The following is a 26,616-nucleotide window of genomic DNA, read 5'->3' on the forward strand; positions in this document are numbered from 1 at the left end:
TAACAATCAATCCATCTATTAATTCCTATTTCTTTTCTTCTTCGTGTTCTATAATCAATCTAAATTAGGAACTGGTTGGTTTTCTAAACTTGCACAATATCTGACCCTAACGAAGCCCTATATATAACTTTTTTTATGAAAAATTCGATGGGTCTGGGCCGATAACATACGGCAAGGAATTTTTCGTCCCTAGTCAGAAGCCAGTAAGTCTGACACCAGTCCTACCAAGGCCGGGTAACTGGGTTGAGGAGGTCAGATAGGCAGTCGCTTCTTGAAAAGCACTGGTACTCAACTGAATTCGGTTAGACTGGAAGCCGACCCCAACATAGTTTGAAAGGCTCGGAGGATGATGATGATGAAACCCTCCTTTCATTGACAGAAAAATATGGAGCTAAAGTCAAAATTCTATCTCTAATAGCGGAACAATGGATAGGTTATAGAACTCCAACCTATAGGTACCTATTATTTCTAACAAACACATTAATAACCCTTTCAATGTAAATCCATACAAAACTAAGTATATTATGAACAAAGTATGAATGACTCGATACTGTCAGATGTTATAATAACACGAGTTTGTTGTAAAAACATTAGATACACGAGGATCGCGTCAATTTCATACTGTATCTTAGTTTCCATATGTTTCTGGAACCTTCTATGAATACAAGAGTGATTCATTTTAACCTTGAAATGGTCAAACGTTACTTAACTTTAAGTTATAAGTACCTACTTAAAAGTCTTTTTTTAACGACGTCAAAAATCATCAAATGACCTCTCCCGCTGCGGGTTAGCAGCGGTGAGGGAGTGTCAGACTCTTACTGACTAAAAACCATCGTGTTCCGTCGTAGGCCTTTTATGTACCAGGGCCGCGGTATCTCTTTCCAACAACCCGCAGCCCCGGACCTACTTAAAAGTCTGTGACAGTAATTTTCGTAAGTGTTAAAGAATTATAATTTAATCTGTGTGCTGCCTCCAAAATTGAGTCCCTTTAAGATATTTGGCAAGAGTTTTAGAAGTCAGGCCAGCAGATCCTAAGATCAGCTCGTTCAATCTAACAAACTTAAGCTTTATAATATTAGAATAGATAATCCAAATAAACATAAATAAAGCTAATCCAGCAGCAATCAAAATAGAACGTAAACTTTACTTTATAACTCGTAATAATTAAACGTAACAGAGATAAACTCCCACGCGACTCACCCTTGGCCGAGCTAAAATTCCTGGAACATCTCCAAATTATATCTGCGGTGTACTTATAAAACTATGCAACCTGATAAAAAATAGCAAACAGACTCTCCTCCTAAATGTCATCCGAAAAGGTCCAGTCGTTTACGTATTTTTTTGATCCTGTCAATCATTTTGGTTTTCTCTAATTAACTGGAATTGGGCCAGTTTTTAGTGTGTTGTGGTCAAAACAGGTTTAAAGAATGATTCACACTTCATCCTCCGAACCTTTTTCCTAACTATGTTGGGGTCGGCTTCCAAATAATTCACAAATAATAGGAATGATTCACACTTCTCAGAATTAAATTGACAGGTACATAAATCAAGCAAAGACATAGGTACCTAGGTACATAGGTGCTTACAACAAAATATGAAGTAGACATTCCCCTACTTCTGGCCTCTTCTTTATAAAATAAACATTTAAGTAAGCACACATATTTTTGAGATGCGAAATCATCGTGACTCCTACATGGGATCGGTAGGAAGCGTAGAAAACTTTTAAAGTGTACATGTGTTGCTGAGGAGTTTGTTGCGCCACTTCTTCTTCCCAGTAAAAACATATCGAAAGTGATGAATGGGGTGCGTTTTGGGGACTCTCTTTTGATTTTGACGTTCGCAAATTGCTGATTTATCAGCCTAATTTGAACAAACATTTTTGAGTGTGAGTTTGAAAGGAACATGGACGAATTGAATCCCCTCTATGTTCTTTCTGGAGCCTCCTATGTACCAGGGCCGCGGTAACTCTTTCGAACAATCCCGCTTTCGGGAATCTAGCTCGAAAGTCCCCAAACTTTCACACTTTTCAGATCGCTTTTGGAATAATTATGATGAGCCGAGAGCCCTTTAATTTATTATTCATGGTGCAGAAAAAATATTTTGTCACCATGTTAGTTTTATTAATGCCACAACATCGAACACTTGGGTAATCGTCGAATCCAACGATACTCCGATTGTCATGATCCATTTGGCTGTTTCATACCTACTCAAAAAATGGAGTAATAAAGAGAATTAGATGCATACTTACATACGAGATACCTATACACGAAAAAATTCTTAACCCTTCTTGTCAAACAAACAATAAAAACCAACTACAAATAATTACCCTTTAGCTCACCCCAAAAACGAAACCGAAAGCAACCAAAAATTAAATTCGCGAAATAACACAATAAATTGAAAGTAAAAGCAGACGCACACACTTGCACTTTTATCAGTGTGTGCGTGAGCCTGACCTTTCCCAACGTAATGGCCCGAATGGCCGGCGACGCCCGAATACAGGGGTCGATGACATTGCGAGGCTGAATAAAGCGATGCATTCGGCAGGACGATGCGGTTTAAAAAAAATAAACGTCACTTTCACTGGTTGTGGAAATGGCGTTCGAAATTCGAATGTAATTTGATTTTGACGTGTGGGAGAAGTTTCGCGCCCTTTTTAGCATTGATTTAATTAATTTAAAGTTTTAAAGTTATGCAATAATGTAATGCTTGGGTATTAAACTAAAAATAATGTAAGTTCTTTTAAGTATTTTGTAAATATTTTCTAAATCGAGGTCTAATTAATTGAGTTCCTTAATTAAGTTTTGAGGACAATAAATACGTCCATAGGTATTTATAAGATACTTCATGAGAGTCAAAATGAAGTAAGAATCTTAAGATTTCCATATATTTATGTTTATATTTTCCTTAAGGTTTGTACTTATTTATTAAACATAATAATACTTAAGTTCTGGAAATATTTAACAATATAAAGAGAAGCTAATTTGGACATCGCACGAGTCATGTTTCTGAGACATTGACTCATAGCCGCCATGTTAAACTTTTGGGATCGGCTCTTGCATTATTTTGTTTAGTCAAGTAAGTAAGTATCAATATGTCTTTGTACTGTAAAACTGCTGAAACGAATGAAGATCGATATAAAGATAGATGAGCTATATAAGCTGGTAATAAGTACCTTAGAAAACAGCAAACATATTCACCGCACACCCATCCACAAATTGACCGCGGCAAGCACACTTTAACTTCACAAAACTCACTTCACACTCAAAAATTACCAACTTACTCCACAACACAAAAAAAACACTTTTCACTACATTTACTACTTATCGCTCACAAAACCACTAGCTACGTTTAATATAACACCTAAATAAATAATAATATGTATGTGCATACATCGATATCGAAAATCATCAAAATATATGACGTGAACATCACTAGGTCACCCGAACATAGATAAAAAATATGACCTGCCAAAAATTTAACCGACTGCTACAAAGATAACACTTATCTTATCGTCCCTGACCACACCACTTCGCAAATGTTGACTAAGGTCAGGGATTTTCGTCATCTCTTTCTAACTTATTGTTTTTTATAAATATCTGTTTCTTTCGTTTGTCAAGCGATGTTTGTTCAGTCGGTAATTTTTAAGAGTACTTAGGTACAATTTTAATATTTCTTTCGTGATATGTTTTTGCTTGTTTTAATGAAGGTTTAATGTGAAAAGGGGGTTAGCAGATGTAGTAGCACTGTTTTCTTATAAGCAGATATTTTGTGAGGTGACTTATCTTAAATCTTTTTAGGTGGTTACCTAATCAAACCATACAGACAGAATTGTGTTGCTGGGGAGTTTGTTCCACCGCTTCTTCTTCCCAGCAAAAACACATAGGAAGTGGTGAAGGGCGGGCGTTTTTGGGGGCTGTCTTTTGTAAATTTGACCTTCAAAAAGTGATGATTTTCAGCCTACTTTGAATAAATGACTAATTATTATTTAAATCGTTAAAGGACCCTCTCTGAATATGTATACTTGAGGGCAAAGGGTCGATATAATTTTATGTGGTAAGTTAAACCTATCTGTGTACTTCCTTTCTAGTACCCTTTATTTGTATGTGTGTAAGATAATTTGACGGGACCTTTAGGACTTCAAGGCGAAGGTATTTAAACAGTAGCTAATTAAGTTTCATTCCGAGTTTTGAACTTCAATTCTACTGGGCTATAAAGGTGATTGATAGCATAACAATGCATTTTATTGAACTGCCAAAATGATAAACACTGTACCTAATTAAGTCGATAAAAAAAGAAGTTACATAATGTATAAGTGTATACCTATAATACATATAATTAACATACCTACCTCATTATGACCAAGTTACCTCATGACTTAACAATTGCCAGGAGTTTTTCGAGGTTCCACCTAAATCCTCATCTCCATTTCAACCTAACAAAATTGAAGGATTTGGAAAACATAAATAAGTACATATGTAGTTTAAACTTATGACTAACAACTACAAGAGACTACGTCAAGAGACTATGACTTTTTTTCTTTTCATCATTTCTTCTCAGGGATCAGTCAGTCAGGAAATGCTGACCCCAGCGTTCTCAAAATGACGTGTAAAAGTATGTAATGTCCAACTTGCAAAATAAACGATTTCATTTCATTTCATTACAAATAAAAATATGTTGACTTTTACTTGATCTATGATTTTGACTTTGACTTGATTCATCATCAACTTACCATTTTCCCAATAGGTATAAGTTATAGGTATCCTCAAAAAAAACTTTACAAAATCCAAGAAAACAAACAACATCATATTCACTTAAAAACTGAATACAAAACAAAAAGTTTCGATCAAAACTTTAAAGAAAAAAAAAACTACAAAAAAAAGTATCAGTTGTTTTTGTTTTGCAAAGGTCAAGAGCGAACCGCTCGCTTCCTCATCAGTCCGAGTGATATTTTTGAACGTGACAATTTGGTTATATTTTTGGTCGTTACTTTTATTAAAATGCGCAGTAGCTTGGCGTTTTAAAACAGGCTGGTTTAGTGCAGTTTTACTCGCTTTGTGAGAAAACTAGTTATCTTGTACGAAATACATACGAAATACCTACTTTTAAAACAAATCAGTTTCAGTGGGCAAAAAAGGTTACACTTTTTCATATTTATCAATTTGATTAATAGGTATCTAAAGTCTATACTTTTTATTTTAATTAAACGTCATCATCATCATCTTCCTCCAGTCTAACCAAGGGGTATTGGGTTGCTCGGGTAACTGGGTTGAGGGGGTTAGATAGGCAGTCGCTTCTTGTAAAGCACTGGTACTCAGCTACATCCGGTTAGACTGGAAGCCGACCCCAACATAGTTGGGATATAGGCTCGGAGGATGATCATCATCCTCCTGTCTTATCCCAATTTTATTTGTGGTCGGCGCAGCATGTTTTCTTCTTCCATGCTTCTCTGACAACCGTCATCTCACAAGTGACATTCTTTCCAGCCATATCGTCTTTCACATAATCCATACATCGTGTCTTTGGCCGTCCCCTTCCTCTATATTGAACCATATTCATGCTCAAGACCTTTTTCAAAATATTATCCTCATTCCTTCGTATCACATGCTCTTACCATGACAGCAGTTTCCACACAGTTTTTCCTATCCACTTTCAAACTTCTTTTTAACTAGCTTCAGCATATTCTATACTTAAATAGTTGTATAGCTGCGATATTCATTTTGTTTTGTTTATTTTGAAACATTGTATTACAGGATAATAAACAGAACTTATTAATCAAACAACATTTACATTAATTCTAGGTCAAAAAGGTCTTTGAACCTCCCTAGTACTTCAACAAATAAATTAGGTCCTTTTAATAGCACTAACAATACTGTAAAGCGACATTGTTGTAACCTTTCCTTGAAGCTCATTAATTTGTATTTTGAATTCTTAATTACTTCAAAATGATAAACCATAGCCCTTTGGTTAGTTTATTTATTAACTTTTCCTTGTTTTCGAATAAAGCGATGACGCATTATTACGATTAAATATTTAACCGAAAATTCGGGAGTTTTACCTACGTTGTAGCAATTCGTCGGGTTTTAACGAATGATAGGTATATAAATTGGTCGTAAACACTCGTCACTAGGTAGGTAGGTTATTAAAATTGTGGTCTCCAAAACAAATGTTTCCTTGTTTAATTTAATATAAGTAGGTATACCTTTATGTACTGCCTACAATACAAATGAAAAGTACCTACCTATAGGTATACTTTTTTTTGCGACGTCAAAAATCATCAAATGACCCCTCCCGCTGTGGGTTAGCAGCGGTGAGGGAGTGTCAGACTCTTACTGACTAAAAACCGTCGTGTTCCGTCATGGGCCTTTTATGTACCAGGGCCGCGGTATCTCTTTCGAACAACCCGCAGCCCCGGCAGGGTCCTATAGGTATACTTAAGCCCGGATATGTCTATATGTTCTTTTTCAAGCTCTGGACTATCTGTGAAACAAATATTTAAGTCGGTCCTTCAGGACGTTACAGGCCTTCATATTGCAGGATGTTTCTTCTATTTTCTCAAAAAAAATATAAGTAATGCATTTGCGTTTTTATGTTACCTACAAACAATAAATAAATGAGTCTTTATGGTACTTACAAACTATTATAAAATAAATCGGTCTATCACATATTTTGCTCATTTGAGCATTTTAAGGATCAAAAGTTTCCCTTTACAAATAAGAATATTAAATTAAAGTATACAAGTAATTAGGTATGTAATAGTACCTAAATATACTCATAAACTATTGATCATTCTTCTAAAAATACTCCATGAATTTTGCGATTTTAGGCATGAATTATGAAATAAACAAGCAATTATTATTGTCCAAACAATCATAGGGACAGAACCGGTTAGAACGCAATAGTTTTCATAATTAAATGTTATTAGGCATTGTTATAATAAAAACAATGTATTTTAAATAGAGCTGAAGACAATGAGAAACCACATTTTAGGAAAAAAATCGTAATATATTGCTATTTATTTGATAGCCAAATAAAATGTATTATATAAATCAGTACCTATGAGTTATTATAAATATGAGACTAAGTAGACTTTGACCTATAAATATATTGGGTGTGTCGTTCATAATCACACTAAATTAAATGCGTTAATATACTGGTTAATATATGTCGATTAACACAAAGATAAAAGAAAAATACGTAAAAATAAAAAAATGATTTTTTCAAACAAAGTAAATGGAATAAAAATGTGCAAAAATTAGAACACCATATAAAAGTCAGTCATTACAAACAACTGAAATTCTCCCTTGAAAATTGACAGCTGTCAACTGATCAAAACATACGATACTCCTAACTTTATCTCTGCTTTACCTACACATGATGTTGTAAATTATAAAAACGAAAAATGACTCCTGTGGTGAAACCACTGAATTAGGTTAGGATTAGGTTATTTTTTTTACAATTCGCCATAGAATATCATAAAGTATATGCGATAGGATTTAATGTGATTGTGAACGACACACCCGATATACAGAGTTTTTTTGTTTGGATGGACTTATCTCAGAAACTGTTGGATCTATTAAAAACATCTTTCAGTATAATATTAATGGAGGCTATAGGCTACACTTTTATCCGGGTGCGTGAAATACTTCCCATGGGACGCGGATAAACCACTGGTGGAACAATTCTTCTATTGTACTATTAAAAATCATCATTTTTTCCATGTGGGTGCAGCGTGAGGGAGTGACATGCTCTTACTTACTAAAATCCACCACGTCCCTTCTTAAGCCCTTTAGTTATGTATCAGCAAGTAAGTATATAAAAATAACAACATCTACATTAAAATTCGCTCACAAATAGCATCAGACCCAGACGTATCGTAACATATTTTATTACAATACCTTTATCATACAGTTCTTTGACCGATTGGCATACCTATGTAGTCGGCAAATAATGTGCAGACCACAGAGAATCAAATGACTAGCGGAGGTGCCATAACGGAAAATCGCCTAAGAAAGTAGCGCGCCAAAATGCGGGGGGCGATGAACGTTACTGTTTTCACCCTTATACGCCTTCTTTAGACACGTCCATTTTCTGTAATCCCAAAAAAAATCGTTGACAGATGTCTCAAAGTCCCTGAAAGCATCATCATAGTTCACTTGTAACTGATCATTTTTGTCAAGCCCACCGTACGTATTTGACCTAGCAGTTGTCGCCTGACCTATATGCATTATAGCATCTCTGCTCATGTTTCCTTACTCCGTGGTACAGACCTACATACATACATACCCACATATGCGCGTGAGTCGTTCGGTTGACGAAATATTTTCAAGGGTAGACAATGTCAATGGTAATAGTGGGTGAATAACGGTTTAACAAACATGATTTTAGTCACGAAGTTTTTTATACGTAGTTAGGACATAATAGGTATATCTATAATAATGATTTATGTTTATTTATTTTACGATGATTTGAGAAGTTTAGATAGACTTGTCTGTATCGTGGCAACTTCTTGAGTAGAGATACATATTTTCATTAGTCTTTTTTCAAAGAGTATTTTGTTCTCAGTAGCAACACACAATTACCTAACTAAAAATTGCTTACCTACAAGTACTTTGATACTTGAGTGCCTAATTTTTATGAAAATATTTTAAAATATTGTTTATTTATTTAATATTGTACTTACTTGTTATTTACTTATTGATTCAGCTCTCTATTGTTTGAATGAAGTCCTGAATATCTCTGATCTTGATTCTTCGATTTTGAGCCTCTGTATAAGTGTGAAAATTGTTAAATAATTCACAATTTTTCAAATCGTGATCTAAATACAAAAGTCAAGGGTTTATTAACATTGTGAACATCTGGGTCAACACAGTACTGTTTATTGATTTCGTTTGTAATAACAATATCATATTCGTCACTACTTTCATAGATAAGGCAATGTAGCAGACAGGACGTTTTCATTTATATTTCTTTGTATGTACCAATTTTGGAAACTTTTTCTATCCAATATAGCGATGCAAAAATTGGTGTGGAATGTTTTTCGACTTAAGTATCTGTGTTTTGTTGTGTCTGTGAACACATTTATTCTATTTTTTTCCTATCAGAAAAAATGTTTTTTTTCACTTGCTAATTTTATTTATTAAGGAAAGAAACAGTCTCTTACAAACTAATGATTACATTAGAAAAATTAGTAGGGACATACGGACTTTGAGTTCCATATCTAACGTTGACTAGCCTCGAAAGGGCAATTAAATAAAGAAATACAGATCCTTTTTAAGTTCGTACAAAATACTATAATAGTTTACAATTACTTATTATTTTTTTAAGATAAATCTTAAACATCTAAATAAGGGTTGTGGTCTGATGAATGTGTCTGGTAAGGTCTAATACTTTCAATCTTGTTGTCAAATCTTTTCTTCCATAAAGGGCGTCTTAATTAATCTATAACAAATTAGTAGCTTAATTACATAGTTAGATATTTAACCACATCCTCGTGGTAGCCCTTATAAGGAAGAATTGTTTAATAACTATTTTCCGGTTATTTTGGACATTGGTTTCTACGAAGTTTGTCCAAACATTGTTTAAGTAAACACCGTTCATTGATTGCTATGACGTAAGTTAGTTTAATATATTTATTTATGTGGTTTTGTGTGCTAAAGGAAATATTGTTAATTTGCTATTTAATTGTTATATCCCACGGAGATGCGTAGGTAGGTACTTACTCATTAAAATAGGTTGGGAGTCGTTGAAATCTTACAATTTTTATAAAATAAAGGAAACTAAAGGAATAACCCCTTTATTTAATTAGATACATACCTGAAAAGAAAATTATCCTTTCAACTAAATTGTTTCTATTCGACATAATTGTTTTTTAAGTATACAGTACCTAAATGAACATATTCATTTACCTTTATGTATGAAAATCAAAAATAGAATTAGATTGGTTTAAGTCTCCCAAAAGCTTCGTCTGATATCTACCTGTTGCTAAAAGTTGGCGAACCTCAACAAATATAGCTTTACTTCATCAAAAACATTCCCAAACAAAATAGGTAAAAAAATTACCTAAGTATCTCATAAATTTCAAACGACAGTCACATCTGCAAATCTAATCTACATATTCTACCTACCCAAACATTATCAATAAACAGTATATGAACGTGTATGAAACGCATACAAAAACGTGTTTTTTGACATTGAGAACGAATGAGAAGCCAGTGGCTTTGATAATCTGATATCAGTCGCTGATAAAAATATATAAATTGGAGTAAATTGATAAAGGTTCGTTCACCTCGGCCGAGCCTTTGTTGTGATAAGTCAGGCTTTTAGTCTGTGAGGGGAAAGAACTGTTAGTAATGTTTTTAGTTGTAGATAAACATGTTTTTTTTTGTAGTAATATCTACTTAGTAGATGGTGGAATTTGTGTCAAGGGTGTTAGTAGTTTTTATTGCGTATAAATACTGTCTCGAAATTATTTTTTTTAGACACTTTAAACCTTTTAATACCTACCTATGATATTGGTTCTCACCTTATATTTAAGAACAAATTCAATGCATTTTCTTCTGAATTTTTGCTGGTAAAAAATCAGAGAGTGACAATTCAATTCTATTTTTTCATAAATTATTTTTAATGGCGTTTTCAAATTGTTTCTTACTGGCTTAAGAAATGACCCAGTCTAGGTACCTTCTGGCTACGAGATGACGCAGAAAATGACTAAAACGCTTCTAAGAATGACACAATTGGGCAAGGCAAGGCGAATTGAGGAAATTTCTGGCAAAACCCCCTTGAAACTTATGACGTTACAGATTGAGAAAAACACGCGACCAATGTTTACTGGAAGCTATATTTAAGTAGGTAACATCGGTTTTCCCATGGTTACATTCGCGTCCCGAGGGTACTACTGCCCTATAAAATATAACATATGTTACTCGGGAATAGTGTAGCTTTCCAACAGTGAAAGAATTTGTCGAATCGGTTCAGTAGTTTCGGAGCTTTTGGGATACAATCATCATCAGCCTATCGCAGTCCACTGCTGGACATAGGCCTCTCCAAGTGCACGCCACTGAGATCGATTTTCGGCTGCTCGCATCCAGCTCCTGCCAGCCGTCTTGCGCAAGTCATCACTCCACCGTGCCTGAGGACGTCCTACACTACGTTTGCCAAGGGTACTAACCAACGAACAAATAAAAAATGTTTCCTATTACCGGTAGAGAAGTAAAGATTCTTGAAGATTTATTGCATCGTTAGAACAGTGGTTGGCTTGGTCTGGTTACTGCTCAACTTTAGTTCCTTTTTCAGTCGAGAAGATTACTTAGTAGCCCGGTTATAAGTAGGTATGTCGTGAGATATCTTCATACAGAGAAATATGGAAGAAGACTTAATTTAAGACTTTGAGTACCTAATCATTACTTAGCAATACCCTGCTCAGTGTAAGGATTTCCTTGGTAAAAGATAGCAGTCGCAGACCTATTTTTATGTCCTTATCAATTACAATTTACTAAGTACTTAAACAGTGCAAAGAAAGAAATGACTACTTAAGTATCAAGTTTCTCAAAAACTGTGACACATAGGTACTTAATTTTAAAAAGTGCGTTCATTTGTTGTCCTGCCTATCCTTTATTTGTATATCCTTTACACACTAAAGTTACACAATATTTATATACTGTTACAGCCTTTATATCGTCCCACTGCTAGGCACAGGCCTCCTCTCACACGGAGAAGGATTGAGCATTAATCACCACGCTTCCTCAATGCGGGTTGGTGATTTCAGACTTTATAGTCCAGGTTTCCTCAAAATGTTTTCTTTCACCTTTTTATCAGCCATTGGTGTCCAAGATATACTTACAATGTACACACAAACTTAGAAAAGTTGCATTGGTACTTGCCTGAACTGGAATAGAACCCACACCCTCATACTCGAGAGGTTGGTTCTTTACCCACTAGGCCACCACGACTTATAATACATAGGTATACAACAATATTTATATAAGTAAAGCACTTAAATACGACTAAAGATAAAGGAGCCCATTATTTTATTATCATTAAGTACTAATTGGATACATTTTACTAATCAACAAAAATATCGTTTTAATAAGCCTCCTCGATAAATAAGTAGTAGATTTATCAAAACATATGAAAACATGTCTTAACATGTTGGAAAATTGCGCAAATGCGCAATGGTGTCCAATGGAAAGAGTATTCAAACTACAAAAGTACCTAAGCTTCCTCGAGAAGAAGTTTCAACAGATTTATATGAGAGTTTCTACATCATCATCCTCCGAGATTTTTCCCAATCATGTTGGGGTCGGCTTCCAGTCTAACCGGATTCAGCTGAGTACCGAGTAGCTGAGTGAGCTGACTGAGTAGCTGAATGCTTTACAAGAAGCGACTGCCTATCTGACCTCCTCAACCCAGTTACGCGGGCAACCCGATACCCCTTGGTTAGACTGGTGTCAGACTTACTGGCTTCTGACTACCCGTAACGACTGCCAAGGATGTTCAATGACAGCCGGGACCTACATTTTAACGTGCCATCCGAAACACAGTCAATGGTGTCTAAGATATACTTAGAAAGTACATACAAACTTAGAAAAGTTGCACTGGGCGCCCTCATACTTGAGAGGTTTGTCCTTTACCCACTAGGCCACCACGACTTCCTGAGAGTTTCTACATAAGAGTGTTAAAATCACACATAAAAAGGACTTTTGTGACTAACCTAAAAATAACAAAACCTTGAAAAGATTACCACTTGCGGCCCAACAGTCGCGCCATTGCGCAGGTCAGTGTCGTGATAACACCCACCAAATATGTAAGTAGTGCCTGCAAAAAAATATATGAACATTATGATAACGTAATAAGGGCAAATACTTATCAAGCATTATAGGTAAGGAATTAAATTCAGGAGAGGGTCCTACGCTTACCCAAACATTGTCTCCATTCTTAAGACCTGTCTGCTCCATCGATAGTCCGTCAGGTCAGCTACTTATTCATTCATGCCTTTACATATAAAAAATAAATAATGGATATTTGCTGGACGTTTTTGTAAGAGCTAAATATACTTTGAAAGAGTGGGTTGTTCTATAAAACCAGTCAAAGGTAACGTATTTTTTATTTCCTTAATTTACTTATATCAAAAAGTGACATCAGAACAGTCCCCCTTACTGCGATTGTTCTACTTCTTTCTGCGTTTTCAGTTCGTTACTTAAGAATTTTCAGGTGGTGTTTTTATTGTTTACTAAAATATTTCTTCCATTATAAAAAAATAACTACTTAAACCAAATTAACTTTTCCGTAAATGCAAACCAAACATCTATAAATACAATGAAATATATCTATGTCATGTATGTACGTATATGTCGCGATGCATCATCAAATCCAAGTTCATTGACCCGGTTGAATCACGACTCTTTTTGTATACACCCGTCTCTTTCACACACATCTTATCACACATATATCTATCCTTGTTACACATATGACAAATTAACTGCAAAGATTTTAGTGATAATAAAGTTTGTTTTATTTTTGTTTATTTTTTTGGTTTGTTTTTCACAGATGGCCATGTCTGAGTGAGATTAAGTTGTTAGTCAGTGAATGTTAAGTTAAATAAATAAATAATGATTCATTTTGTACTGAAATACCTACATATACGTTCTTGTTTGTTCCGAATATGGTCGTGTTTTGAAAAATACTTTTTGAACCCTGCCGAAAGCTTATTCAATCTCGTCAGAATTAAATTTTAGGATTTCAATTTTAGGACCTTCCACACTTCAAAACACAAATATAAATAATCCATCACCTGTATTCTTCCAACACTATTTAGAAACAAAAACCTAATTATTAACTTAATTTGTATACCAACTGTTTTCCCGCGATTTCATCCGCTTCCAGATTGCCTGGAAAAATATAGCATGTGTTACTCCTTTCCAACAGTGGAAAACAAAATCAAATCGGTTCAATAGTTTCTGAGCATTTGGCTACAAACCAACAAAACAAAAAATATCCTCTTTATTATATCAGTAGGTACATATTTTAACTACGCACAATTTTAATGCATTCTACTTTAAAAACAAAATGCATACAAAAGGAAATACAGTAGAATTCATATATAACGACTTCGCTTATAACAACTAATCGGTTTTAGCGACGATAATCTTTACTCAAGTTAGGTTTCGTATATAGGTACTAAGACAATATAACCGTTTAGTGCGACTCCGGTTTAAGCGACCAACTGCTTATAGCGACCAATATTTATTATAATACGTCCGGTTAAAACGACACACGCGCAATGTTTTGTTTACCTACGCACTCGCACCCCCACCCCGCGTTCGTATCTCTACAAACATTCTAAAACCAAAATAAGCCAAATCGGTCCAGCCATTCCGGAGTTTTAGTCTGACTAACGAACAGCAATTCATTTTTATATATAAGAAGACTAGCTGACCCAACAAACTTCGTATCGTTTGAACCTTCCCTGGACCTCTACGAACATTTTAAAACCAAAATAAGCCAATTCGGTCCAGCCATTCTCGAGTTTTAGTGAGACTAACGAACATCAATTCATTTTTATATATAAGATAATAATATGTATTCGTAAGTTATGTATGTATGTACAAGTTAAGTTGTGTACTTAAAATAATCCGTCCGTTTTGTGCGTCGTCCGGTTAGTACGACATAGTATCGTCGGTCCCTTGAAGGTCGTTATATCCAGATTCTACTGTATAGCATTTAAAACAATATTAAGCGTCCTGACCGCATAGTTAAAAATATTTCGATATTATTGCACCAATGTTGCATTATCGCAGGACAATGACCCTTCGCGATAACAGTTTCAGGTATCCCTGTAAATAACTGTAATTTTCAAGGCGTTTGCAACAGTTAATATAAATATATATGTTAGTGTTTAAACATTGAAATCATGAGCGACGATCCCATAGTGATATCATTGTTTACTTAAGAACATACCTATCTACAAACTATATGCAATGTTATGTGGAAAGTACAAAAATATGGGGCAAATCGGGCACGTAATTCTGATGTCAAATACTTATCTATGTACGATATAAATATTGGGTATAATAAAAGAAAAAACATCCATTTAATTATTAATTTTCGCTTTGCAGAATGATTCTCATTCATTTACATAAAATCATTCATTCAAAGATTCGAAATTCAAAACGATAAATTGAACACATAAAAACAAAAATTTCAAATATAGAATCTTAATAAAAAAACCAAACGCAACAGCTGTCCATTGGAGAGCGATTGGAGAGAGATTTAAATTCCGAACACCAAAATTCAAATTACTTTCACCGCCAAAACTCGTATTCCATTTACGAATTCGCCACATCACATCCGTCACAATTCCACGGAACGGGGACAACCGAATTCGCTTCAAGGTCGTTGTGGCAGGTCAGTGTTGTGACGTCAGAGGCGCCCTCCAAAACGCGGGGTCAACGGCCTCGGCACCGCGGAAACTGTGCTGTGCGCGGACCGAATGCGAATTGGGCTATCTGTGTGTGCGTGTGCCGGGGACATACGTCGGTGATTGTGATTTTTTTTGCTGTTATTTTTTTTTGCATAAGGACTATGTAATGTTTATTTTCTTTTATAATTTAGGGACGTCAAACGTCAGTAGTTTTACTTAAAAATTGTTTAAAAGTGTTAATTAAAAATACTTTTTAACTAAAATCAATGTTATCTTAACTTAATTAAACTTAATTAATCAATTTTAAGCGAATCTCATTGTCACCACGAAACAGAATACATTTTTAGTACTATGGACATATAGACTATGCTTAACTATAGATTTGTGTAGATTAAAGTTCATCTGCAGTTTCGTTACATCCATAGAAAAATAAATAACAGTCTCAAACTTAAAGACGTTTGCCAAATGATAACCCCAACGTCTGTCCTCCGCATTACTTCATACACGTACACAACACGCAAGTGTGCGTGAAGTCGTCTGCGTACGCATGTGTGCGTACAATTCGGCTACTCGCCTCGACTCGACTCGAGTCAAACCTTTTTATGTAATTCCTTTGTGAGAAGTTTTATGACAGCGGTACTTATGGGGTTAATTTCGTTTCGCGCGTATTTTTTTGCTTTTTTTTTTGGTGTGACTTTGGAGTTTAAGTTTTAACCGACTTTGAGGGAGTTGGGGTTGTGTATTTGTCGTTTAAAATTAGGTATTGCGCTTTTTACATTACTTATTTATATTAATGCTTCCATGAGTAAACTTGCTTGTATCAAATGAAAATTAGCAAGCTTTTAATTTTTAAAATTTTGTAAGATCTAGACGCTTTGCCTATGGTTTTTACTTAATGCAGGTTGCTTAGTGTTTTTTGGTTTGGCTGTCTTACCTATAGGTTTATGAATCAATCAAATACCTATTCTGTTAGGTACATGACTTTTTGTGGCTTAATAATCGTGGTTTAGGTGGATGATATTTACTTTTTTCAATTACCTACTTACCTACTGCATTTTGAACTGAATTTAAACAAAGATTTATTTTAGGTAATGTGACGTTTATACAAATTGTAATACAAAGGCATGATTCAGAGTTGGTTTAGGCAGTTTTTCTTTGTTTTATTTTAATTTACCTTTGACTCATGTGACCACTGTGTATTTCGACCAAGTTTTTAAATTATTTTTAAGGTAATGGTAATTCCAATGTACTTATGAAAAACATGCTATATGCAGGTACATCAGAAAGTACCAATATTATTAAAAAAAAACATTTTAAACTAACGGATAGAGTTTACGACACCACATTCGTAATTCAACCAACAAAACTGCATCTCAATTAAAATCCTAATAAAAAAACCATCTCAAATAATTTTATTCCCATAAAAATATTGGCGCCAACAACCTAATCTAATTCCGCCATGTTGTTTTTAATAAAAAACAGAAAAAAATAAAAATAAAGAATGTACCGAGTCCAGTCTCTAGCAGGTTGGTAATAAAAATAGTAAAAAAACCAAGATGGCGGCCGGCCAATCGTCTAACGCTGTTCAAATTTCGGCTGCGCAAGAGTGGGGAGTGTTAGAGGTACAATAGAACTGTTCTATGTGTTCGTGTTTTAAATTTGGGGTCTGTAAGCTTTGTGATTGGGTGGCGACCATTTTGTTTTTTGGCTTAGATGTTTGTTCATGTTTTGAATTAGAAATTGGTTTTGGGTGGTGAGGGGACTAGTATTTAGATAGTGTGGGTTTGTACTTACTACATTGGGCTTTTACTTTTAGTTGTAAATTAATTATTTTTATGAAAAAGGTTTTTTTTTTATTAGAAAATTATCGTTATTTTAGGATGATTTTTTAAATAGATACCTACGTGTTACATACCTATTAAAAATGTATACAATGTAGACTGGCTTTAAAAATAATATGAAAAACATACATACGTATTAAAATGATGTTTACACCAATAAAAATAAATTAAAATAATTTATTTTTATTGGTGAAACTTCGGTAACACTTCCCAAAAAAAAATACATATTTACACTACTTCACCTAAAAATAGAGCCAACCAAACAAAAACCATCTATCACTATTATCTGACAGCCAAAAAATTTCAACCAATCACAGCGCTCCTAGCTGACCTTCTAATTTTTTCTAACTTCAAACCAACCAATAGGAACCATTTAAATTCGGAAGATGCGCTCGAGTGGTCGAATTTTTTAAACGAGTTAGACGCACACATAGACATGTTTACATGAACGGTGTTATACAGTGTGGGGTGTTTACATGTGTGTGTGTTTTTGTGTATGTGTGCAATTAGCATTTAGTGAATAAGTGTCAAGTGTGAATGGCAATGAATAAATTTATTTTGTTTGGTTTTCGGTGATTATATATGCATGCGTTTATTTAAATTGTCTTTATTTTATGGTAATTTCGTTCCAGTATTTACCTACGGTATTATGTTGCACAAGGTTATTTTTTTATTTATTGATGATAGGTACCTTTTCATTGTTTATTTCATGGCTATAGTTAGATATATACCTCTTCATTTCATCATTTACCTACAATCATCGTCTACCTAGTCTTCTCCCCAAGTCCAGTCCAATCTAACTGGATGCAACTGTGAACCAGTGTCTTACAAGGAGCGACTGCCTATCTGACCTCCTCAACCCAGTTACCCGGGCAACCCCATACCTCTGACTACCCGTAACGATTCCCAAAGTTTAAGATACCTAATTATTCAGCTACTTCATGGCTTTATACCTCCATATTTTATCTTCTAGGTACCTTTGAAAAAGTGTAGATACAGCCACAGTAAATAGCTAGTCTTAGTAAATAAACAATATGTGAAATGATCTGGTCCTAAAACGAGGTATCTTTAAGACCAGACACATTGCAGACCCTCGCAGCGGGGTACAATTTAGCCCACTAAAGTGTACACTGGTGGACAATTAAAAGTTAACAACTGATAATTTGTTCTCGGATTTTATTAAGCTTTGTGATTTTTTTTTTCAGAGTTACAAGTTTAGTTAATGCCTAATAGATACTTAATAAATTTTTAATTTTAATATTATTTGATAACGTTTGTAATTTAAAGTATTTATTTTTCAGTCTGCCCGTAACCATGGATGATGTAAAGGATCCGAAACATAGGGATTAAATAATAAGGGTAAAAATCCGTATATAATAATTAATAAACAATTAATAAATTAAATAACGTAATAGTAGTTTTATTTAAGTAAATGTCTAATATTCTCGTAAGTATCAGAAATCAATATTTATTTTTATTATTCAGTAGGTAGGTAGCATCGGGGATTGTACTGGCCCATTGAACTGCCTAGACTATTTTGGCAGACAATAGGCGCACTGTATATGGCCATCTGATTAGTACCTGATTAACCTTTGAATTGCAATTGTATTACTTAAATATATATTTTGTAAAACATATCTCACAAAAATAAAATAAATCTATATGTATGTATGTAAATAAATTTCACTTAGGTACCTATAAGACACATGGAATACCTGTAGGTACCTTTAAGTACTTACCAATCCTAGTACCTAATCTAATCTGAGTAAAGCTTCAAAACATCTTCCTTTATAATTTAATTTTACAACAATAAAATCATCCTGTTCCCAGCACATTTGGCCGCGAATGTAAAAGTACAGTCGGCGCGCAATTTTTAAGACTAATTATCCCAGTACGTCAGTGTCGTGCGGTGACACCACGCATTTTTCGCTGGCTGTACCCACACCACTAGTTCACTAACTACGTTTGTTTTAGAAAATATTTCGAGTAAGTTTTTTTGACAAAAAGTTTCGTGGTTTTTGATAATTTGGTGTGCAGCTGTTTTTTGCTGGTTCTCTTCTCTGTGTTCATATGAAGATTTTTATTCATGAAAGTTTTGTTTATTCACTTGTACTTATAAGCTAGAATTATTTAAACTAATTCTACATCTTATAAAATGTGCCTATACCTAGCTGTTTAAAAACGTATGACCAATTTATTAGCATTGACAGCGCCATCTATCGTCAAATTGACAAAATGAATTTTGCAACTCCATAATTCATCATATATTGTTGAGAAGACATTTAATAACATTTATAGACAATTATTATTGAAACAAATCACAAAAAAAGCTCTTGAAAAACCTTCATTATTCTGCCTATTTATTTTTCAAAACTATTGATATAAATATTTAAGTCTTACCACAGTACGACAGTCACATCAACCAAAATCCAATACACAAATAATATTAAACATTACCAAAAAACAACCAAAATCTCCAATTACCTCTAATTAGCGAAAGCCAACAATCAATGACCAATTCCCACATAAATACACATAAAGGCGTACACCCACTGAAACGCCGTTATTATTAATAGTGTGTCAACATAAAGCTGTGTGGAATGTCCAGGGGTCACGATTATTGTGTCACAAGTTTGTGGGGATACCATGGTTTTTGTGGTGTTGTGGACAGTCCCACTACCTATATGAAATAATAGGTAATTTTAAGTTGGTGATTGGTTGGTTAAATAATAGAGTGAGAAACTTTTTAATTGGAAAAAAATAAATTTAATAGGTATGCATGAAATAAATTATTCTTATTTTTTATTTAAAATTTTAAGCGAGCACAGTTAATTATTGTTTTATTCTTAAATAATTTCAGCATTAATGTGTGCTTCCACAGAAATTTTCAAAATCTGTTTTATGCGCCTAATAGGTTTCTAATAGCAGTGAGTTTAACAGCGAAGTTTATCCAGCTGTTAAAAACGTACATTCTTATATCCTGGTTTGTTTTTTTTTCAAATATTGAATGCATACATTTTGTAGTTATCAATTTGAATACTTCAGCATGCTTATGAGTCTCAAATGGCATGTTCATGTTTAAGAAAAGTAAAAAACTTATATTTAGATTTTTTCCTGTTAACTTTTAAATTGATAGTGTAACTACTTCGTCACACGACGCCATTGTCTAAGCATTTTCCTCAAGATTGAGGCGCTTACCTTATTTAAAAACCTACATATTTAACGCATATAGGTGCTACTACTATATGAAAAACCTATATAAAGTTGGTCTAGTTAAGTATGAAAGATACAAATAAACTGGGTTCTGCTGAGGATATGCACTAAAATTGCATGTAAGTGGGTTTTTTTCCAATGTGGTTATCAAACAGTCATGCCAAAATATTTTTAATTAAATTATCCTTATTACCAAATATTTCTATGGTTTTAAACCCTGTATAATACCTAATGACTATGTTGTGTTATTATTAATTTATTTTTAGGAATGCATTAAATGCACGTGCAGGATATCATGTAGATCCCTATATATGGCATATTATCTACTGTTATTTTTACCATAATGAATATATTTAGTAAGGTAGGTATGCAATGACGAGATTAAACCAAATATTTGGGAAAAAATATGTAGATCCAGTCCACAGCTGCCATGTCTTAATGTACAAAGGTTGCAATTTTGAGGACAATTTAAAAACATTAGTTTGCGTTATAGAACCGCACACTAGTAGAACTTTGCTCTAAAACACGTAAGTTTGAAAAAAAAATGGAAGCAAACCTGCAGAAGGTAAATAACTTTGTACGAAGCATTCATTAAAATAAAATCGGGTGTATGAAATGAAGGCACAAGACAACATGACAATAAAAAAACAGAACACTAATCATTAGTTGCAGAGAGATCCATTAAAATTAAAGCTTCTCTAAATCTATTGCTAACACTTTTTATCTTGTTGACAAAGAAAGAGTCAGCAATAGATTTAAAGAAGCTTTAACTTTAATGGGTCCTTCCGCAGCTGACGGTAAGTATCGGGAAAGTCTCCCAGCTTCCTTCAACATGGTCACCCGATAGGAGAAAGTCGCGCCACCAGTGCCCAATTAGTCGCGCGACCGACGCGACGCGCGGTTTAGGTTGCCTACATATTTGCGATTTATTTGTTAGTGTGCGGGATGCCTTTTCTATTTGTTTAGTTTTTTTTGTAGTTAAAGTGATGTTTTGTTGGTCCTGTGGTTGTAAATGCAAGCTTTTTGATAGAACTTGGGGTTCTGGGTTTATGTATTGGTATTTTGGGATAGTTTTGTTATGTTTTCTGAAAGATTCTGTTAGGTTAGTTAGGATAAATTTGTTCTCTAACAGATGCTAATCAGATTTTATTATTCTTGCTACGTAACCGTTATAATATACTTGTAGTCATAGTAGAATTATTCTTTAGTTATTCTTATTAACGAAAACCGGGGTGATAAGTAGCGGGGTGGTACCTAAGCGTCTACCTAGATATCAATGGAAGTCACAAACACACAAACCTATTTGCACACATAATTAATTAGGTATATAAATTAGCTTGAAACTGAAAAAATGCATGTAGTACTTTTCTTATAAATAGCTTAAAAACTATCACCAATACTCGCCAATCACGACTCCATTAAAAACCAAATGGTTCCCGCCAGCTAAGCTTTGTCGTACATTCGTGACTAAGTGGTGATTCAATAAGTAATATCACTACTTTCGGATTTGCAGCTCGAATTGGGATAGTGACTGGCGGATAGTGGGCTGTGCGATTGTCTAGTAAGCGGCGAAGTCGGATAAAACACGGATAAGTTGTTAATGGAGTTCTCACTTGACTTATGTATGGTCAATCTGCAAATCTGTCCTCGATGTCGCAATTACCATGTCGGACTGCCGAACTTGAGGTCCCGGTTCGGTCGACAATTGCGTGATGAGCATGATTGTTGGGTGTTGTAATATGTATTCATAAATATACGTATATGTAGCTGTATGTTTATCCGTTGTGTTAGCACCCATACCTAACACAAGTTAACTTTCCAGGGCTAACCGACTGTTCGTGAAAAGATGTCTCGATATTTTTTTATTATTATGACACAACCCTGGGAATAACACCACAGGACTCTGTGGAGATAGAAAATCTATTTAAGGACCTAAATAGCAAAAAAGTCAATAAGAGTAACCGCTTTAAAATGACTGAATCGATTTTTATGAATTTTTACACTCTCCGGATATGTCCGTCACTAAGTATGTCTAAAATACACGTACTGACATACTGTAGTCATTTAAGAGTAAATATTTAGTCATTTCCCTTTTTGCCTTTGACCTAAAAAAGACGAAAATGTTACAAGTTAAACTTAGTATCTGGTAAATTAAGTGCTAGTGATCTCTCCATTTGTTCGTAATCTGTGCTTAGAGCTTAATTCTGTGTAGGCTAGTCTTAAAGAGAAAGTTGTGACTCGCGACTATTTTTATGTAACGCCTTTCATGATACCAACTCTTTTATTGTTTTTATAGCAATGAGTTAGAAATTCCGTGATATTCTTGCTATTAACCAGTGGTCAATTTGAATTAACAAAACGCGAGGACTGTAGCAAATTTTGTGAGTAGCTTTTACATATTTAAGTAAGGCTTAAAAAAGAAGAAAATAAAAAAATTTTTTTCAGAATGTAGTACCTACAAATATAGGTGTTTTATGTTTAGTAGTAAGCAAGCTTCATACTAGATGAAAGAAACAATCAAAAAATCCTCTCTATTGAGTTTTGAGGGCCCATTTGGCTTATTTTACATAAGGTCCTCGAAGGCGTAGGACCCGTACTAGACTAGATAGTATTTTATGTGGTTTACTGCTGTGATTTTTTTCTGTAATTTTAAAGAGGTAGGTAAGTATACTAATTCTTAGGTATACTAAGTAGATAAACATAGCTCTTCATATTCAGACATCTGTCTATATTGGACCATATATATCAAGTGGTAAAATATCTCACACAACAAATGACAGAAGCTAATAAAGTAGACAATTTAAAGAAACCAAACCCATAGTTTCAAGGTAGGAAGTTCCTTGATAGCTAATACGTACAATTTATATTGCCAGACTAAAAATAGTGTTGTGACGACTCGCCAATTTGGCTGGAATGTTGCAAGCGTCTGGCGCCCACATTGCCCTAATAAATAGGGATGGGACATGGACTACGAATTGATAATGACTACTGACTTAATTGTAGTTTCCAAAAAGGACTTGATAAGTACTTAGGTGAGTAACAATCTTCATTTACCGCTGTTTACAGGGAATTTGACATTACTTGTATGCAGCTACTTAACTAAACTCAAAAGTTGTGTCAGTAGTAAGACAATCAACGGATGAAATAAACCACTAGGTAATCTTCTACAAAGCAGGCTGAAGGTTGGGAGTTAGTGCTGATACACCCGTGCTTTGGAGAGCAAGTTAATGTTGGGCCTGATCTCTCTCCGGTCGTGTTGGATTGCCGTCCCATCGGGCTATGAGAGTGAAGGAATATTGAGTGCACCTGTGTCTGCGAAAATGCTTGTTCACTATATGTCCTGCGCAGATAGTTAATTTTCTTTACTTTTAACTCTTGAAATCTCCTATTAGGCCGATTTTTTTTGTTCTAATATTTTAATTTTCCTGTAGTCTAGTCACATCACTACTAATAATGTCTGTCTGACACGTGACACAAGTATTGGGGCAGGACGTCGCGATTTATAAGCCAAATAGCTTCATTACTTAGTTTTTGTTGCTTCAAACTAGATTTTTGCTGACATAACTTTTTCATGAATTTTGGGCTCTGGCTCTCGTTTGTAGGTACATGTATATATCTTTGGCAGTTGTTACAGAGTCCAAAAAGATTGATAACTTGCCTTGCAAAGGGGGATTGAGTAACAGATGACACAGAATAAGAGACAGAGACAGAAACGCTTAACAGACGAACGTTTAAATTTCAGTTTAATTTTTTTATCTCTTATTTCCTTTATTTTCAGTGTGCTTTTGCGCAAAAATTAACTATCTTTCTTTCTTTAATAACTTATTTATCAAAGAGTGCCTTAAGCTTATCTCCATCTCAGATATTACCCAAACCCGACCTAAGTATTTCTACCAGTGAGAGAATTGCATCAACTTAATTTTCAAAAAAGTTTTTCAACCACAGAACAACACAAACAGCTCTTTTTCGCGATGTGACGTCACAAATCCCCTCCACCATACATTAGGTAATGTTTAAAGTAAACAGTGCAGGCATTGCATTCATACGGCTTCCACTAAGTCAATTTATTTCGCGACTAACCGAACATTCTGGTAGCTTCACTCGCAACTGGGAACAAGTAAAAGTGGGAACTAGGAACAAGTACAAGTGGGAACTACTTCGCACATCTAGGTGATGATGTCCTCTTAGCCGATTATCGGCTACGGCGGCTGATCTCATGTAAGAGATCAGCTAGCTGCGCAGGACATATTATAGTGCACAAGCATTAGCGCAGACACAGGTGCACTCTCTGTTCCTTCACTCTCATAGCCCGATGGGACGGTAATTTGACACGACCGGAGAAAGATCAGGGACACCTTTATAAAAATTAAGCTCCGTCGATAAATGGTTATCTAACAATGAAAGAAATTCTCAAATCGTACCTACTTATAAATCCTGAGATCACCGTGTACAAGCAATTTTTCTAGTTTAAAATGTGAATCGATCCTTCTTTTCTATCGAATGTAGGAAAATAACAAAATCATTTCAATAGGTTTTTTGTTGAATGGGTAAAAAATTATTTGTACCTACTTACCTAGTTTTGAGGAAAACCAATTTGTGTTTTGTCTTCCTGATAGGTTTCTTACCGGGGCTTGGGAATTCCCGAACGCTGATTGTAATATGTTTTTTTACCTAATCCTATTGTAAAGAAATAAGTAGGTACCTTTTTTTTTTTTTTTAGCGACGTAAAATCATCAAATGACCCCTCCCGCTGTGGGTTAGCAGCGGTGAGGGAGTGTCAGACTCTTACTGACTAAAATCGTCGTGTTCCGTCATAGGCCTTTTATGTACCAGGGCCGCGGTATCTCTTTCGAACAACCCGCAGCCCCGGCAGTGCCAGCCTGCTGGGCCCCGCTGGGTTGCTGACATCTCTTTGAGGAGCGCGTGGAACAACGCGCGCCGTCGACGCGGGTCTGTCGTCTAGAAAGACAGAGGGACGATGAGCCACCCGAACTCACCGCCCACAGACCCACGCCTACGGTGGCCGGGAGTCATCTCGCGACACCCGGCGCCCATGGTGTCTACCTGGTCCAGCGCGGCGGCCGGGATGAGAGGTGCGAACTCTCTGGCGTTCCGCCTCCTCCTTCTCGAGCATGACCGCTTCGCAGAAGGAGGCGACGGCATCCCATTCCCTCGCCCCGGACCATGGCTGAACCAGGGCCGGGCGCGAAGGTCGCCGCCGCCAAAGCCTCGACGAGGACCCGGCGGTGCCTCCCATGCAGGGCACACCTGGACTGTGTGGTCCACCGTGTCCTCGGGGCTGTCCGCACAATGGTGACACCCGGGCGCCTCCTCACGACCGATGCGGTGCAGGTACCTCCCGAAACAACCGTGTCCGGTGAGGACCTGCGTCATGCGGTACGTGAGGGCGCCGTGACTCCTCGAGCCACTCCTCAAGGGGACTTACCGCCACGATGGTGGCGTGCCCTGCACTGGGTTGCGACAGTCGCTCCCTCCAGGCCACCATGAGATCGCGCCGGAGCTCCGCCCGCTGCGCGACAACTTGCCGCGGCAACGGGGTTTCTCCCCGGCGCTGAGCCTCCTCGCGCCAGTCGTACAGGCGCAAGAAGACCCTCGCCTCCAGATCCCACGGTGGCAGTCCAGCAAGTAGGCCAGCTGCTTCGCGGGAGATCGTGCGGTACCCCCGGATTAGCCTAATGGCTATCACCCTTTGGGGCACGTTCAGGTAGTGTAAAGCCCGCGGCCGTACCGAACGTGCCCATACCGGGGCCCCGTAAAGGGCCATGGACCGCATGAAATAAGTAGGTACCTAAGTTTTAGTTTTAGTAGTTGAAAAATATACCTAATTATGGTTCTCATATGAGCAGGACAAACAGGTACTTAAGCTTCAAAAATTAATTGAAGTTCATCAAAATCTTCAGCTCAAAAAAAGTTCCAAAAACTTGGATAATTTACTTGGCATTTCAATTTATTTTTTCCTCAAAAAAGCAGTAAAAAACCTCTAAAGAAAATATCATATTTTAAGACACATTTTAACAAGAAAATAATCACTATCGAAAATAAACTTCCCTTAATTAACGCAAACACATGTTAGGTATTCCATCAAAACTACACAAAACCCGCCAACTTCACCCAGAAATCGAA

The 26,616-nt window shown here is 35.7% G+C and overlaps 1 protein-coding gene across 1 annotated transcript in view; it reads right to left on the reverse strand.

Moving 5' to 3' along the window:
- The window catches only part of Eip93f (Ecdysone-induced protein 93F), a 202,568-nt gene extending 199,377 nt beyond the window's left edge, over positions 1 to 3,191 (reverse strand). The window contains exon 1 of the mRNA XM_064040007.1: positions 3,173 to 3,191. The gene's annotated coding sequence lies outside the window, so the exon portion shown is untranslated. The remainder of the gene's footprint in view (positions 1 to 3,172) is intronic.
- Positions 3,192 to 26,616: the final 23,425 nt, after the last annotated feature.

This window comes from Helicoverpa armigera, chromosome 21, assembly GCF_030705265.1.
Source record: "Helicoverpa armigera isolate CAAS_96S chromosome 21, ASM3070526v1, whole genome shotgun sequence".
Classification (NCBI taxonomy): Eukaryota; Metazoa; Arthropoda; class Insecta; order Lepidoptera; family Noctuidae; genus Helicoverpa; species Helicoverpa armigera.